Source organism: Rattus norvegicus, chromosome 2 (assembly GCF_036323735.1).
Source record: "Rattus norvegicus strain BN/NHsdMcwi chromosome 2, GRCr8, whole genome shotgun sequence".
Classification (NCBI taxonomy): domain Eukaryota; kingdom Metazoa; phylum Chordata; class Mammalia; order Rodentia; family Muridae; genus Rattus; species Rattus norvegicus.
The window spans coordinates 206,432,702-206,451,363 of NC_086020.1; the positions used below are offsets into that span (position 1 = coordinate 206,432,702).

Here is an 18,662-nt window from a genome sequence, read left to right on the forward strand (position 1 = left end):
CTTACTTTTATCTCCAAACTAGAGATTCAAGACCTGCAGAAACAGGATCACAATATATGAGAAAGAAAACACCATGTGAAACAGCTCTCACAGCTCTGGAGGTTCAGGTACAGCTGCCTGCTCTGAGCTCCGAGGACAGACAGGGAGCTCTCAGATACCCTGTGTCATAGCAGACCTCTATGGTGATAACAAGTGTCGGAGCCACCAATCACATCACCAAACAGAAAGTCAGAGAGATTGGGTAGGGGCAGGCCCAGGCTTTTAGAAAGGTACCTTTGTAAGAACTCACCCATCAGGGTGCTGTTCCCTCCCAGGGTAAGTTCCTCATGGCCTAAGATTCTTCCACTAGGCCACACCTCTTAAAGCTTCCACCACCACCCAGGGCCCAAGCCTCTAATGTATGGACTAAATGCATAGACTGAAAAGGAAAGAGCAAGTTTTAGTGATAAAGCAAGCATAAGGAACAGACAGGGCAGGAATGTTGGAATTATCAGATTGAAAAGCTCTCAGGGAGAACTTTCCCTCGGGATGGAGACCCTCCAACTCCAAAGACCAGACCGAGACACCACAGGATGCAATCAGCAAGAGGATTTGGTTTATTGTCGGGATACACAGGCACAGGCACCTGCGGGCGCTTCAGTCACTCGGGGGACTGGCACGCCCCACGGAACCAAGGATGGGCTTTTATAGGATTTTGGGGAGCAGAAGCAAGCATACAGAAGCAGATGCATGGTTACAGGGATATAATTGGTGGATTTTAATATGGCAAGGGTTTAGCCCGGGGGCAAGTTTCCTAGCTACCTTCCTGAAACATAACGGCTGACTCGGCCCCCCAAGGGTTCAGCCCGGGGGCAAGTTTCTTAGCTACCTTCTTGGAACATAACGACTGACTCGGCCCCCCACCAGGGTGTGGGACCTCTCTCGGGGCTTTTTTTCATTGTCAGGTGCTCAACCGAAGTCGTCCTGTTGCCAGGCCTTCAACCAAACATATCTTGCTTGGCAGCCGCTGTGTACTCAGTGTTCTAACCTTTCCCTGAACCAGTCATCTTAAGTACAACCTTGCAAAATGGCGTTACTGCTGCTAAGCTGGGGTCTTTCATTCCCCCATTTTTTTTTTTTGTTAACTTTGAGTGAAATCTTTCACTCAACTTGGTCAAGAAATTTCTGTCTGGTGGGGGCTTATTTCCCCACTGACTCTAGGCCACAAAAGGGCTAGGAGGAGCCACGTAGGAGTTTTAACTTTAAGGGGTTTGGAGTGCGCTGAACTCTCCATGTCTGGGGTGTAGTGTTGTGATTAGTCAATTCCTCAGACCGGACTGCCTTGACGTGTGGTGCGTGGATCTAAGCCTCGACTCCGTCTACCTTTAGGGCGGTCGGGGTAGTCAGGAGGACGGTGTAGGGTCCTTTCCACCGTGGCTCGAGATTCTTGGTCTGGTGTCTGTGTACCCACACGGTGTCTCCAATCTGGAACGGGTGTGGCACCACCGGATGCTCAAGCTTGTCCTGGTAAGCAGCGGCCAAAGGTCTCCAGACGTCTCTCTGCACAATCTGTAGGGCCTGTAAATGGGCCCTCAGAGAAGGGCTGTCAGCAAAATCAGCAATGTTTGAATCAAAGAAATGGACAAATGGGGGTGGTGTTCTATATATTATTTCAAAAGGAGTTAGACCATGGGGGCCCGGGGTATTCCGGGCCCGATATAGAACTAGGGGAAGGAGGGCCACCCAATCCTTTGAGCCAGTTGCAAGCGTTAGTTTGGATAAAGTCTCCTTAATTGTTCTATTTATGTGTTTTACCTGACCTGAACTCTGGGGTCTATAGGCACAATGTAATTTCTAATCAATCCCCAGCAATTTGGCCACCAACTGACTTACTTGGGAGACGAAAGCGGGCCCGTTGTCCGACCCCAACGCTTGAGGCATGTCATACCTGGGAAAGATTTCTTCGAGGAGCTTCTTGGTGACCATTTTTGTAGTCTCGTGCTTTGTGGGGAAGGCTTCGACCCATCCTGAGAAGGTGTCTACAAACACTAGGAGATACTTGTATCTATATATACCTGGTTTAATTTCAGTAAAATCAATTTCCCAATGGATGTCGGGACGGTGTCCCCTAGGACGAACTCCTTGTCTAATCATGGTCCTTCCCAGGTTAACCTGAGCGCACGCTTTGTAACTCTCAGTCACCTTTTGTATCGCTTTGTCCCAATTCAAAAAAAAACACAGATTTATCTCTTCTCGATCTAGTAAGGTTTTTATCTTCTTATGTAAAAAGGAGATCAATTCAAAAGTCCTTTGTAGACCCACTGTTTTAGTTGAGGGTGGTAGATGGCCCCCATTTTTTCTAGGAGCTCTATGTCCTCATGGGCATAAACCCAACTAGTTTGTCCCACTGGTGGGGGCGTGGGTTGGTCTGGGCTATTTAAGGGCAAGATTTGTTTGTTCATGGCCGCTTCTCGCGCCGTGGCATCGGCCAGCCGGTTTCTTCGTGTCTCTGGGTTGTGTCCTTTCTGGTGTCCTGGACAATGTATAATACTCAGTCTTTTGGGCACGAATAGGGCTTCTAAGAAGGCCAGAATTTTAGCCTTATTTTTAATATCTTTACCCTCATATGTGAGCAGCTCCCGCCTCCGGTAGATCTCCCCGTGGATGTGTGTCGTGGCAAAGGCATAACGGCTGTCTGTATATATATTTAGCCTCTTACCTTTTGTCATCTTGAACACCTGAGTCAAGGCGATGAGTTTAGCCCGTTGTGCGGAGGTACCAGCAGGCAGGGCTTTCGCCCAAATCACTTTGTCCTCCGTAGTGACCGCAGCTCCAGCCTTTCGTTCTCCCTCTGCCAAGAAGCTGCTGCCATCTGTGTACCATGTGTGGTCAGCATTCTGAAGAGGCTGGTCCGATAGGTCCGGCCTGGTTCTATGTACTTCTGCGAGGATTTGTAGTCAGTCATGCTGTTCTGTCTCCTCTGGTAGAGGAAGCAAGGTGGCAGGATTGAGGGCGACTACGGGCCCAAACTGAACCCGTTCTGCATCTAGTAACAAGGCTTGGTGTGAGAATTAGAGAGCCAGAGGTCTGGGGGCTGCTTTACCAAGGCCTCCACTGCGTGGGGTGCTAGGATGGTGAGTGGCTGTCCCAAAGTCAATTTTCCAGCATCCTTGATCAGGACAGCAATAGCAGCCACCATCCTTAGGCACGGTGGCCAGCCGGAGGCCACAGGGTCCAATTTCTTAGACAGGTAGGCCACAGGGCGTTTCCAGGGTCCCAACCTTTGTGTTAGGACCCCTTTAGCATACCCCTGTTTCTCATCGATGAACAGTTACTGAGCAAATTGTAAGGGTTTGGAACAGTCGGATGAATATCTTCTATCCTCTTGTTGACCTTTCTCAAGTCTTGTACTGGCCTATAATCTCCAATGCCGGGTTTCTTAACAGGCAGAAGAGGCGTATTCCAAGGCGACCGGCAGGGGACTAGGATGCCTTGATCCAGAAGCCTCATAATGTGAGGCCTTATACCTTGATAAGCTTTATGTGACAGGGGGTATTGTTTTATGGAGACTGGAGTTGTAATTAAGGGGGGCTGTTGGAGCGCCAACCCCATCCCACCAGTCTCTGCCCAAGCCAGTGTCCTGTCCCGGTTCATAGGGTTAGAACTTGAAGGGGAGTTCCGTGGGGGCCAGTTATTTGGGCCCCTCCTTCCTCAAAATGAATTTGTGCTTTTAGTTTGGTGAGCAGGTCACGGCCCAGCAGAGGGTACGGGCAGTCTGGAACATGTAAGAAGGAATGGGTCACCTTACCAGTAGCCAGCTGAACCCGGCGGTCCGTAGTCCATCGGTATTGTTTCTCACCAGTAGCTCTTTGTACCCAGGCTGTCCGGTCGCTGAGTTGTCCTGAAGCTTGAGTGAGGACTGAATGTTGGGCTCCTGTGTCTACCAGGAAAGCAACCGGCTGCCCCCCAACTTTAAGCGTTACCCTGGGCTCAGGGGGGGGGCTCCTGGCCCTGACCTCCCTAATCTTTATCTAGAGCCAAGAGGGAGGTTTGTGGTCGAGGCTTTCGGGGTCCGCCAGGCTTCTTGGGGCACTCTCTGGCCCAGTGCCCTTTCTCTTTGTAATAGGCACATTGATCTTTATCCAGCTTCAGCCCCTTTCGAGCTCCCCCCTATCTCCCTTCCTTTCTTGGTCCTGAACTACGGCGGCCAAGATTCGACTCAATTTTTTGTTTGTTTTTTTTTTTTTATCTTTTTTTTATTAAAAATCCTTTTAGCTTCTTTAAGTAAATCCTGTAATGTATAGCCCTGCAAATTTTCTAACCTCTGTAACTTAGTCCTGATATCTGGAGCAGCCTGCCAGATGAAGGACATAGAGACACTCGTCATTTGTCCTGGGTCATCTGGGTCATAGGGAGTGTACATATGGTAGGCCTCCTTAAGTCTCTCTAGAAAGGCGGAGGGAGTTTCCCCTGCTTCCTGTAATACCTGTTTTACCTGAGCCAAATTAGTAGGGCGTCGTATAGCCCCTCGGAGACCCGCTAGAAGCAACTGGCGATAAAGGCGTAGGTGTCCCTTACCTTCAGCTGTATTAAAATCCCAGTTTGGTCTCTTAAGTGGGAATGCAGCATCAATTTCCTCAGGCAGCTGGGTGGGACGCCCATCATCTCCCAGAACATGCTTTCTGGCCTCTAGGAACACTCTTTGTTTTTCTTCTGAGGTTAAGAGGGCCTGTAAGAGCTGTTGGCAGTCATCCCAAGTAGGCTGGTGAGTAAGTAAAACAGATTCTATTAGGTCGGTGAGTGCCACCGGGTCTTTGGAGAAAGAAGGGTTGTTTTGTTTCTAATTGTAAATGTCAGCTGCTGAAAACGGCCAGTATTGGGTCTGGCCACCGGTTCCCTGTCTAAGTGGGAAAGCCTGGGAGGTTGAATCTGGCATCACCTCGCGCTTATTGTGCAATCTCCCTGCAACAGGGGAGAAACCCTTATCAGACTGTGGCCCGGCAACTGATCTGGCCGGCGGCTCTGCCTCCTCCGTTTCAGCCGGGCCTGTCAGAGAGAAGATCTATGAGAGGGGAGTTTGGGTCTGCCGGGAGGACAGGTTTCTTAGAAGGCTCTGATTTCACAAAGGTAGAGAGAGGAAGACGTGGCCGGCGGACCGGGCGGGGCCGAGGGGACAGGCTGGGGGTTGAGGGGAGGCCAATTCGGGTCCATGAAGGGTTCCGCCCGGGGGGGGGGGTTAAGGCGAGACTCTCTCAAGTGATAATATAAGAAACCTGGTCAGGATGTCCGTGGACGACCCGATCTTTAACCTGTAAAATAATGATCTTATTAAATGTGTCATTCACTGGCCATCCTGCTCCGAAAGTGGGCCACTCGGATGTGTAGAGAGTCTGCCCTTTTTCTTTTTTTTTTTTTTTAACCTCGACGGACTGGTTGTGTGCCCGGTCGTGGACGTCTTTCTAATGATCAAGAGTGAGACTTAGGGGCGTTGTTAGGGACTGTCCCATGTTAGTTCTAAGGAAGATTAGAACACAGAGAAAACAAACAACACCAACAGTCAAACAAACAACAGACAGGCGTGCTGCACGGCTTTGGTACCAAACTGAAAGCAAAAAGTCAGATGGAGGTGGCAAAGGTCCGGGGCCCTCTGAAAGCCAAAAATACAGACAGAGTGCCGTTAGTCCGGATCTTTCTCCTCTCCCAGATTGGGCCCCGAAAAGTCGGGCCCCAACACCCTTGGAACGTCTTCCAGGGCTGCGGGGTGAGAAGTCCGAGCTCGTCAGCTCCTTCTTCGTCCCGCCCAAATTCCAAACAACCTGGCTGAGCGCTCACAGAACAGACCTGGCTGAGCGCTCACAGAACCTGGCTGAGCACTCACAGAACAGACCTGGCTGAGCACTCACAGAATAGACCTGGCTGAGCGCTCACAGAACAGACCTGGCTGAGCGCTCACAGAACAGACCTGGCTGAGCGCTCACAGAACCTGGCTGAGCACTCACAGAACAGACCTGGCTGAGCGCTCACAGAACAGACCTGGCTGAGCGCTCACAGAACCTGGCTGAGCACTCACAGAACAGACCTGGCTGAGCACTCACAGAATAGACCTGGCTGAGCGCTCACAGAACAGACCTGGCTGAGCGCTCACAGAACAGACCTGGCTGAGCGCTCACAGAACCTGGCTGAGCACTCACAGAACAGACCTGGCTGAGCACTCACAGAATAGACCTGGCTGAGCGCTCACAGAACAGACCTGGCTGAGCGCTCACAGAACCTGGCTGAGCGCTCACAGAACAGACAGAATAAGACAGAACGAGACAAAATCAGACAGACAGACAGACGCCGGCCGGCTTACCTCCCAGTGGGTGGTCGGTGGTCCCTGGGTGGAGGATCTCCTTTCCCGGCCAATGCACCAAATGAAAAGCTCTCAGGGAGAACTTTCCCTCGGGATGGAGACCCTCCAACTCCAAAGACCAGACCGAGACACCACAGGATGCAATCAGCAAGAGGATTTGGTTTATTGTCGGGATACACAGGCACAGGCACCTGCGGGCGCTTCAGTCACTCGGGGGACTGGCGCGCCCCACGGAACCAAGGATGGGCTTTTATAGGATTTTGGGGAGCAGAAGCAAGCATACAGAAGCAGATGCATGGTTACAGGGATATAATTGGTGGATTTTAATATGGCAAGGGTTTAGCCCGGGGGCAAGTTTCCTAGCTACCTTCCTGAAACATAACGGCTGACTCGGCCCCCCAAGGGTTCAGCCCGGGGGCAAGTTTCTTAGCTACCTTCTTGGAACATAACGACTGACTCGGCCCCCCACCAGGGTGTGGGACCTCTCTCGGGGCTTTTTTTCATTGTCAGGTGCTCAACCGAAGTCGTCCTGTTGCCAGGCCTTCAACCAAACATATCTTGCTTGGCAGCCGCTGTGTACTCAGTGTTCTAACCTTTCCCTGAACCAGTCATCTTAAGTACAACCTTGCAAAATGGCGTTACTGCTGCTAAGCTGGGGTCTTTCAAGATAAAGAACTTAAAACAATGTAGACACCAAAGGCGCCAATGAGTAAATCACACAGGAGAGAGTGATCCCTGACACAGCAGAGGTAGAAATCCTGAGAAAGACCAAGAGATGAAAGTGACAAAAGAGATTCTGAGTGCTTTTGATGGGCTTATTAGTACTCTGGACATGGCTGAGGTAAGAATCTCTGAGCTTTAGAAGACATCAATAGAAATCCCCAAAACTAAAACGCAAAGAGAACAAAGACAAAGGGTGGGCAAAGCAGAGCAGAATACACAAGAACTGTGGGACCCTCACAAATCCATAACTTCCCAGCAATGGAAATGCCATAGGAAGCAGAAGAGATGTGCTATAAATCAAATGTTATTTCCTCCTCAGAAATCATGTGCTGAAACCTAGCTCCCAGTGATGGAACATGGAGTGGGGCACAGGACTAGTGTACTTACAAAAGAGACTCCAGAGAGCTACTTTGCCCTTTTAGCTATCTACAAACACTGTGAACAGAAGATCATCTACAATCCAGGCGGGAGCTCCATCAGACACCAAATGGGCTCACGGCTTTCTTGTGAATTTCTCATTCTATAGAACTATGAGAAATAAATGTTTTTTAAGTCACTCCAGATGATAGATGGATGGATGGATGGATGGATGGATGCATGCATGCATGCATGCATGGATGCATGCATGGATGCATGGTTGCATGGATGCATGGGTTGGTGGATGGATGAGTGAATAGATAGATAGATGATAGATAGATAGATAGATAGATAGATAGATAGATAGATAGATAGATTGATAGAGTAGATAGGTTATCAGATGGAATGGATGAATACAGAAACTGATATATAGGAAAACAAGCCTTCCATAACAAATACCTACAAAAGCAATTTTGGAGCAGGGCAAGGAGTAGAGGTTGGAGAATTTGGGTGGCACATGGTTTGTTTGTTTGTTTGTTTGTTTAAAGGACTAATTGTTGGGAATAAGGCTTGAAAAAATATTTCTAGTACAGGCCCAGAAACAAATGGGGGAACTATAAGGAAATTTTCAGTCTTCTTGGGGAATATCAAAGTAATTCAGGTAGAATCTTGGTAGAAATAGGGACTTTTGCTTTGGGACAGAATCTTATGTTTGTAGCCCTGCCTGGCCTCAAACTTGCAATTTTCTTGCTTCAGCTACTTGCATGCTAAGATTGTAGATATGCATCATCATTACCAGACCAGAACTATGGACTGTAAAGATGATTTTGATAAAGTCTTTGACAGGAACGGGGAGACATTCTTAGACACTGAAGGGAAGGCCGATCTTGTTAGAATGCAGCAGAAAGGTTGGCTGAGCTGCTTTTGTTCTTGTGTATTGTGGAAGGCAGGGTCTGTAAGAAAATAAAATTGATTGTTTGGCCAAGGAAATGTCTAAGCCAAGGGCTGAAGTTAGCTTCCCTGGATTACTTAAATTTGAGGAGAAAGAAATGACTTTAAGATGGGAATTAGTAAAGGGTAAAGCTGTCAAACTTACAGACTTAAAATGTTTTTTGACTATAAGTATCCTAAGTCAGGCGAACTGTGGGGGTCAGAAACTCTACAGAAGCAGGAAGGTATTTTAAAGACAAGGGGAGGATGACACCCAAGGCAATTCAGAAACCATTCTGACTACATCTCCCATCAAAAGCCCACAGTGCAGTTCTACGGGCACTTAAAATTCTCTGGAATTCTAAAGGATGAGCCCACTTCTGTGGTCCTGGTTGACAAAGATATTCCTGTCAGGTGCCTTATCCCTAGGTTCAAAAACTGTTAAGAACATGACCACTATCACTAAAATTTCAAAACTGGAACATTAGCAGAACTATAAATACAGGAACCCAGCCAAGGAGTGCTGTGAAGCTGAGAAAGAGAACTACAGTATGAATAGGACCATGACAGAGGCTCCTGCCTATCTGAAGAAAGTAATGAAGGCAGAAATCAAGATCAAGCCATAGGGGTGTGTGATGGTTTGTATATGCTCGGCCCAGGGAGTGGCATGATTAGAAGGTGTTGGAGTAGGTGTGTCACTGTGGATGTGGGCTTTAAGACCCTCATTCCTTGCTGCCTGAAAGCCAGTCTTCTGCTAGCAGCCTTCGGATGAAGATGTAGAACTCTCAGTTCCACCTGCACCATGCTTGCCTAGACATTGCCATGCTCCCACCTTGATGATACTGGACTGAACCTCTGAACCTGGAAGCCAGCCCCAATTAAATGTTGTCCTTATAAGAGTTGCCTTGATCATATTGTTGGTTCACAGGAGTAAAACCCTGACTACAATAGGATATGACACCAAATTGTGATAACCAGGGCTTGGAATGCAAGGAATGAGCCTGAAGGAAAGAACAGGAAGCCAGAGACTATTATTGAGCCTTAATGTCCTATGTTGCTTGCCATATCAACCAGCTCTATGACTTCATTTTTTCTTTACAATGTTTCCTTTGCCCCTTTCAGAATAGGAGGAGAAATTTCAGAAATTTTCTATATTTAGCAAGCACCTAACATGCTTCATTTTCCAGGTTCGTAACAGGAAACATACTGACTTACGATATAAATATACAGGGCTTTTCTACACTTGCCCCTACTCTGAAATAATGAGACATGGTATTTTTATTAATGAGCATCTCGTAGTATAGCTGGGCAAATACTGAGTTATTCTAACTCAACTGTGCTGGCCGGGTCTACTTCCCAAGCTATGAGGCATTCCCTGTCATCTGGGTCTTGTCCTGGATGTCCCTGCTCCATGAGTGTCTCCCTGGACTCTCTCATGGCCACCTGCTCATGACAAATGCCCACAGATCCATCTTGCTTTCCTACTTTGACCAGGGATTCCCTCTTCCTCTCCTGCTTAGTTATTGGTGATCAGTTCCTTAATAACCAATCAGAGGTGATGGGAAACAATTTTTACACAGCATCGAGACATGAAATGTTTGACAATGCCAATGTCTGGAGCAGATCTCTGGCTCAGTAATCAGCATCTGAGTACACAGTCCATAAAACCATCCCCCAACATTAAGATGGGTTGTACTTCAACTGTCAGGAATTTAGATGATATTTACATGAGACTTTTGACTTAAACTTGCAGTCATGTCCAACCTCTTCACAATACAACACTGTCATCTACAATTTCAAGCTTGAGACATACACAGCCAAGTTATTTTTTTAATTACTTTTTTTTTCATTGCTGAGGCTGAGACCAGAAGCCTTGTGCATTCTGGGCAAGGGCTCCTCCACCACTGAGCCAAGTCCCCAGCTCGAAAAATCTCAAGGTGCTTTAAGGAAGTTTAGGATTTTGTTTTGGGCTGTGTTCAGTCCTGTCCTCAGCCACATGCAAACTCGTGCTTAAACCAATAGCAAGAAGGAATAGCTATTTACTTCAGATGGATTATGCATCAAAGCAAAAGAAAGATATCAAGGATCTGACAATAAAGGGGCTGGTTCTCCAAAAACAAATAACAATACTTAACATATATGTGCCTGACAACAGACGCCAAAATATGTGAGACCAACCTTGAAGGAAAAATGGGGAAGAATAGAAAAATTCATTATTATACTTAACACTTTGACACTTTTCTGTCATAAATGGACAAGTTTGGTGAGCAGAAAGTCAGAAGAACACAGTCAAAATAAATCTACTGGATATACTCAGATCAGTGGATTAATCTGTTGGAACTACCCACCACACTTTATCTTTTAAGCTCATTGGGAACTTTTATCAAGACAGATAACACTCTAGGTTATCAAATAATCCTAGACAATTTAAATGAAAGGAAACAATAAAAGATCTGTTACCAGGCACAATGGAATTAATGGATTAATAACGAAAAAGAAAAAACTAAAGAATGTCCAGATGAGGTATAAGCAGCATATTTGTAGATAGCAACACACTTATAGACAACAAATGGGCCAAAGGACAAAACTCAAGAAAAAAATTAAAGTGTTTAAAAACAACTACTGAATAACAGTGAAAAATCACTTCATCAAAATGTGTATGATGTGGAAAGGCCGTGCTTCAAGCAAAGCCGATAGCACCAAGAATAAACAGAGTCACCCACTTCTTCAGAAAGAGAATAAGTTAAATCCCAAGGAAGCAGAAGAAAAATAGCAAAACCAGAGCAGAAAGACCAATGAACTTCCACCTGGAGAGGAAACCAATAGAGACACCTATAAGCCCAAGTCCTTCTGACAATGTTAGTATAATCAGAAATGCAAAAAAGAATATTGCCACAGATCTATGAACAACAATGGGTCTAAAATAGAGTATCATGAACACTCACTCATTTGTCACTGCTTGGATAATATATACTTACTGAACCAGTTTCTTGAACACCAATCTGTCAAAAGTCATAAGAAGAAATGGACTATGTAACCAGGCCTGGATGTATTCAAGGAAATGCATTTGATCATCAGTAACTGTTCAAATTAGAAAGGATCTATTACAGAGAGGCTCACATTGGTTACACCAAAAATTTAAGGAAGAAATTCTACTAATTTCTTTTTTAATAATCTGATAATAAATGCATGGGCATTTATATCAACAACTTGCTAATAATTTTCACCATCTGTAGAATGACACTCATGACGATGCATTGAAAATAATTTATCTCACAAAGACATGTGCTTGTGCATCCAGCCATCCTTGTCAGTTTTCGACTTTGAGCTAAATAGCTATTGGTCATGAGGCTGTAAGCTTTTGTAGACAAAAAATCCTTCTGTGGATAATAGAAGGAATTGTTTTCTTTGAACTCAGGAGTCGTCATTTTCTCCATTCCTTTAATAAATACACGCTGTGCTATAAACCAGTTTCTAAATATTTCTCAGAAAAGAAGTACTGAGGTTGGTGCACACTGAGGTAGAAATTGTGTTTCCTAAATGATTTCTGCTTTCTCTTCTTCCTCTGCAAAAGAAGGTGGAGAGACAGAAAGATATGTTTGATCACCCATAAGAGTCATGGGTGACAGGTTAATGAGACAAAAGCATAACAAATTAGTTTAGCTAGAATTGGTCAACAGGAGGCTTCTGAAATAAAGAAAAGACCCAGGGGACACTGCCTGTTTGCATACCTGTGCTCAAGAAAGTTTCACAGCAGATGTTTAAGTGTGCTTGCACAAAAGGGTCTGAAGGCCCTGTTCAGATTCCTCTGGCTTTTTTTGTGCTTGTAGCATTCCTTTGTCCAGGGCCTGAGGCAGGACTGAGATGAGGGACTCTGGTTTCTATGACTCACTTTAGGGAAGAAGTCTGGTTTCTATGACTTGCTTCCCAGGAGCAAAGTGGGTGAGGCAGGAGGACAGGGAAAGGTCCTAGCAGGACTTTGTTTCTGAAAACATTTAATCTCCTGTCCTCAGACTGTCAAAATACCATACTTTGGGTATTATCTTCTGAACCTCGACAAACTTTATTTCTTATCTGAGAAACCATGTATCCAGCCCTCAGATAATGAATCATGATTAGACTAAACCCAAAGTTTCCAAACTGTGTACTCATTCCCCAGGGGGCCAAAGTCAACTTACTTGGGGTGATGGTGTCATAATGCATTTCAAAATGACAAGGGAAACAGAGGGACTCAGCAGTGCCCACACTCTGTCGGTGTGGTGGCAGCTTCCCCCTTAGCTCATGCATCATCATGTTCCTAGGCTGTGTCATCACTGCAAAGCTGGGATGGCCATTCATTCCTGCTGTGACGAAGAACAAGGGCAACTGGAAAGGAGGCTGACATTATCTGGTCTGATCCCAAGATTCCAGAATTACAAAGGGTACAACCTATATCTATCTTTGGTTACCTATTGGTTGGTTGATCTATTGCTCTACGGAGCAATCTCACACTATCCGTATCTCAAACTAATATTGTAGTTATTTTAAAATGATGAAAAAGCATCATCAGGACTTTAAAGTCACTTGTGTTTTACATGGCTCTTAGGCTGTAAATTAAACTCCTGCGGGTTTTCTTTGAGATCATAAAAAATATTCTGTATTCCCCATGGAGCTTGAACAAAGGAGTCTGAGGTTCTAGTGAAGCCACACAGGTTCTCTCTCCCCCTTCCCCGAGCAGCTCCGCATAACCATATGGTCTAGTTGTGGAGAAGCAGAATCTGCTGGGAGGCGCTGAAGGGAAGGCTTTGTTTCTCTGACAGAGAACAATGACAGCTAGCCCTACTACCTTCCTCCAACAGCCCACTTCCATTAGTACCTGGAGTCCTCCAAGTGTCAGGTAAAAATTATTCAGCAGACAATGCTCCAGACAAAGGTGTGTGAACAGAATGGATGTGATGAAGTTTGAGGTCCCACTCTCAAAAGGATTGAGTATTACCTCTACTTCAACCCTTGCTGAAGCCGGAAAAACTTAGTGTCAATTAAATATTGAGAATATCAGCAGGACTAAGATAAGAATGTCAGATATTCTTATATTTAATCTGTTCTATAGACTACATTCACTGAGGTCTTGAAAATACCTTTGTTATTATTCTATATACTATTTTTCACATGTTAATTTATGATTTTAATCTATCATAAATGATAAAGGATAAATTTTCTTTAAAATTCTTTTACATTATTCAAAAATAAAACAAAATCATATTTTTGGAACAAAGTTGGAGATTACTAAGAAAAAGTTTTTATATGGACATTGATGGAAAGAAATGTAATCATAGGATTGTTCCTACACTGGTATAGTAGCTTTAGGGGCATGTCCCCCATAGACTCACAAGTTTGAATGTGTGACCCATAGGGAGTGGCACTATTAGGAGGGGTGGCTTTGTTAGAGTAGGTGTGGACTTGTTGGAGGAAGTGCATCATTGTGGGGGCAGACTTTGAGGTATTCTATACTTGAGCTATGTACAGGGTGGTAAATGGTCCCCTTCTGTTGCGTAGGAGTCAAGATATAGAACTCCAACTCCTTCTTCAGTATCATGTCTGCCTGGATCCTGCCATGTTTTCCATCATGTTGATAATAGGTTAAACCTCTAAAAGTGGAAACCAGCCCCAATTGTTCTCTTTCATAAGAGTTCCTTGGTCATGATGTCTCTTCACAGCAATTAAGTTCTAACTAAGGCAACTGGGTAGGAGTACAGACTAACAAAACAAACCAAAGATCAAAAGAATTGAAAGAATTCTTTCTACACAGGTTCACTAGGGAGTTAAACCATGTACTGACTATAAAGGAAGTCTACAATCTTGTCTGTGAGGGTCTCAAAAAGTTACAGCTTTAGTAGAAGGTTAAACACAAAGGATTTAAGCTTTGTTCATTGCTATTTTAGCAATGTTCTATAGAGAAGACACTGTCTTTATGAACACAAACTTCCTAGCAAATTTTGTTGTATTTTATCGAGGGTCTTGACTCTTAAAAGGCATGTGACTTCAGCCAGACTCAGGGAAAAAGGAATCCTTTACTACCCAGTGCTCCTTTAGTTTTCCCTCTGATACTTTGATCCTTTAATGGTAAAAGTTGATGCTATCCAAAGATCCATTTTGAAACTGGTGAACCACAGATATACCCTGTGTAGCCATGGATTCAAAGCCTTGACTTGTCTGGTCTAAAGGGAGTATGAGACAGTCAAGGGATCAGCATTCCAGAGGAATTTGGAATTCAGGACTTCTAATCTCACAAACAGTAAGAGAATAATAGATTGTCCTGCCTAATCCTAAAACTAGCGTGAAAATATATCAGGGCCTATTTTTCTTCCATGACGTGCCTAAGCATGATGATATGAGGAAACCATTAAAATTTAAGGCAGAATCATAGATTTAATTTGGACATGCATATTTTGGATGACTGAAAACAGATGACTGGCCTAGTTGTCACATAAATACATCTTCTATTAATGACACAGGCCCCTTATTGTACTGTTGTCAACTTATCAAGGACATCAAGTTAGAGGATGGCTGTTCTCTTTACTTCAACCTCTGGGTTTAGAAGCAAAGCAGTTTGGGCTATAGAAACACACACACACACACACACACACACACACACACACACACACACACCCGAGGGTGGTTACATACAGAAACTACTAAAACTACACAAAACTACTGAAAAACCAAAACCAAAAACTTTCTTTCAAAAAGGAAACTAATTGTAGAAGAGATTAAAAAGAACTAGTGTGAAATTATAGACACTGAATATATATTAACATGGTCTAAAAGAAAACAATGAATTTAAAGTGTATAATATAAAGTTATAATTACTAGGAGATTTATAAACGGTACCTTTCTCTTCTTTAAAGAATATTGTTAAGCCTTTTTATCTGTTCTTAGGTATAAACAATATTATCTTCAGGTATTCTTGAGGATCCAGAATCAATCCAGACAAGCCCATAAAATATACAGCACCAGCAGCCAGAGGTAGAGCCACAGCTCCATGTAGCATCTTGAAGAGTCCTTTTCAGAGGTCTTCTCTCAGGTGAAACTGGGATTATTGACTTTTTCAGAGAAAAGAATTTCAAGATGATTTCATATGAAGCAAACTTGGAGTGTATTGAGAAATATTTTAACACAGATTTAATGAAAGGGGGTGAGAAAGAGAAAGAGAGAAGGAGAGAGGGAGGGAGGGGGAAAAAAGAGACAAAGACAAAGAGAGAAAGAGACATAAAGAAAGAACAGTATGTATCCAAGATACGGATGACAGATTCTCAAGAGAGAGGGAAAGAGGGAGAGGGAGAGGGAGATGGAGAAGGAGAGGAAGGGGGAGAGGGAGAGGGAGAGGGAGGGGGAGGGGGAGAGGGAGAGGGAGAGGAAGGGGGAGAGGGAGAGAGAGAGAGAGAGGGGGGAGTTCTAAATTCTTGCACCAATAACATTGTGAATGAGAAACAATATTGCATTCTTGGGTCTCTCTCTTTGTTCAATTTTTTAAACAATTATTTATTAGTTGTGTGGTTGCAGATACATTTGTGTACACATGCAACCTGTGGGAGTGGGTTTTCCTTCCAACATATGTGTTCCAGGGATTGAACTCAGGTTGTCAGGCTTGGGAGCAAGTGAACCATCTTGCTGCCCCTAGCTATCGGGTCTCTTAACTTGTAGGGCTGAAGAGGGGGGAACTCTAATTCACAGTATATTCCCTCTGCAAATGATGAATCCCATTCGACCTGGCAAGTTCCTTTAGTGAGAAAGAACATCGGAGTAGAGTTGTCATTGTTCATGTGAGTGAGTAAAGGTCTCTCTTCATCAGGAGTAGACTATGAAAATCTGATTACCTTTAATGCTATAAAGAATGCATAGACTTCTAGATTTATTTTACAAAAATCAGAAATAAAAACAGGTATAAAGATAAAAGAGACAAGTTATGGCCAGCCATAAGTCACAAGTACAAAATAAAAGAATTTATATAGATTTACATGGACCGAGATCACAACTGAGAGAGGTGACTTTGGCAGTTAAATGGATGGAAGGTTTACAAGCAAAACAGCCAAAGGTTTTATAAAATAGGAACATTTACTTCTTTAAAATACATATTCAGAAAGTGTTATTAGTTCTTGTCATGCTCAGATTCATATCATAGGACAATATTTCCTTACAATAGAAAACAATCTTACATCTTTAAGTGGAGGATGATGGCTAGAGACACGTGCTTCTGTGACTGACTCCAGGTCATCTGCAGGATCTACGGATTCAGGATGGGAAGTGTTTGCCGTATGGTCCCTGAGCCACAGCCTCACGGTGATCAGAGAGCTCTCTTCCCTGCACTGTTCTCCAGGTCTTCATCCAAGACGCTGTTGGGTGCAATAAAAAGTATGTGAAGAGAGCTCTTGTATTACATCCCTTGCCATTCCCTTAATCTATTAACATGCACGTTTTCCATAAAACTATTTTCTGAAAGTATTTCAGGTTATATCTGGTAAAAATTAACGTGTCTTTTTTGAGGGAAATCATCATATTGAAAGTTTGTAACAATAAGCATGAATCCACTTAATCCTCTACTCCATCTTGAAATATTTTATATTAAAATAAACAAATACATGTTGTAGAAGAGATTTTAGAATATGGATTTTAGGAAACACTCCCAAATTCAGAGAGATATGCTGAAGAAACTGGTCTGGGGGTCCGTCTAGGCTCTCTCCAGTCTCACAGAATTCACTCAAGGCTTACTTTGCTTCATAGTGTTGTCTGAAATACCCTGTCCTTATCCATCAATAATGAGTAGTAGAGCAAGAACTTTAAACTAGAACTTTCTAGACCCCGCCTTTAATCCCTTATGTCTTCCCTAGGATTGAATAATTTGATAGTCCTTAAATTTTAATTAAACTCATATGTCCTATCATTCACCAATAAATGTCGATAGAAGGCAAAGTCTAGCAGCTGACATTTTCAATAATGAATTAGGAGAGGCTATAAAAATGCTGTAAGAGCAAGCAACTTCTTGTAGTTCATTGGAAAAGGTTCTCTCCCCCCAGGCCACTGAAAGCAAAGAGTGAACTCTTCCTTCAATTGCTTTCATCAGGGTGTTTTATCACAGCAACAGAAAAGTAACTGATATGGAGATGACTAAATGTTCTTTTAAGACCCAATCAACCCTTCAAAAGAGTAACTGATACAGAGATGGCTAAATGCTCTTTTAAGACCCAATCAACCCTTCAAACTTTTAAGATGTAGAGAGGGCATCATTTTCTTGAAACCGCAGTTTATAAGTTCTTCGATATTTAGTTTTAGATTTCAGTAACTGACCCCCATACAATCTCAGTTCCAATTATAGAGCAATTTAAACTGTTAACTGGATTGATAATACAATCATTAATTCCTTAAGAAGTGACCCTAAGGCTAAGACTTCAGGGAAAGTGAAGGCTGGCCTAATTAAACCCGGTAAAAAGGTTTGGGTGAGAGAGATGACTAAGGAGAGAAACGTGAGAGAGGACTGGGTTAGCGAGAGGAAGCACAGGGTAGGAAGATGGCAGCCAAGAGGCTAACACAGAGCATTTGCAGAAGTCAGAAGTCAGAAAGAGAACTCCATCCAACATGTGAACAGGCATCTTTCCTTTGAGGGCAAGGTGAAGTCAAGATGGAGTGTACTTAAGAATGGTGGCTCCACTCACCCCTCCAGAAATCACAGTGGTGCATCATCCGGGAACCCACCTTCCCCTAGCTGGCCTTTCACTGAACCCTGTGGATAAATGTGGCACATGACTGGTGGCTTTGGCTAACAGAACTGTTGTTTTGAATTCTCATCCTATTTAACAAGGGTAATGAGAAAAAAACACAAGTTAGTATATCTTTAAACTTAAGTAACATTAAGAAGCAAATTACTTTGAAATACTCTTGTTTTCAAAAGGTTGCTCCATACATGAAACAAGATGCTATGGCATTAGGAACTGTTTTATAACCTTTTCAAAAATGAACTTATTTAAATAAATATGACCAATGAATACAGAATTACATAATCACCAAGAGAAAGTACTAGAGTTTTCATAATGGTCTCTTGGCTTTTCCTCTGCTGATATCCATGCCAAAGAAATTAGGTTGTAGCTATTGTTTGTCTTGGTGGCTGAAAAGACTTTTCCAAGCACAGAATGAATGGGTCTCATTCAGAGGCCTTGCAAATGGGCTGTGGCCCCTTTTAATGCATAATGGGCCCAGCAAGGATATTCAGGACAAAAACAAATCTTGGTTTTAACCAGTTGTGAGGTTTTCCATTTGAAAGTGTACTTATAAAAACGCCAACTTGCTT

General features: G+C 43.7%; 1 long non-coding RNA gene across 1 annotated transcript; it reads right to left on the minus strand.

Moving 5' to 3' along the window:
- Positions 1–15,217: 15,217 nt before the first annotated feature.
- LOC120100612 (uncharacterized) lies at positions 15,218–18,265 on the minus strand. The gene is made up of 3 exons (XR_005500413.2): positions 18,031–18,265; positions 16,537–16,713; positions 15,218–15,423 (listed from the first exon to the last, which is right to left on the minus strand). It is a non-coding gene; the product is annotated as an uncharacterized LOC120100612 (long non-coding RNA).
- Between the last annotated feature and the right edge of the window lie 397 nt (positions 18,266–18,662).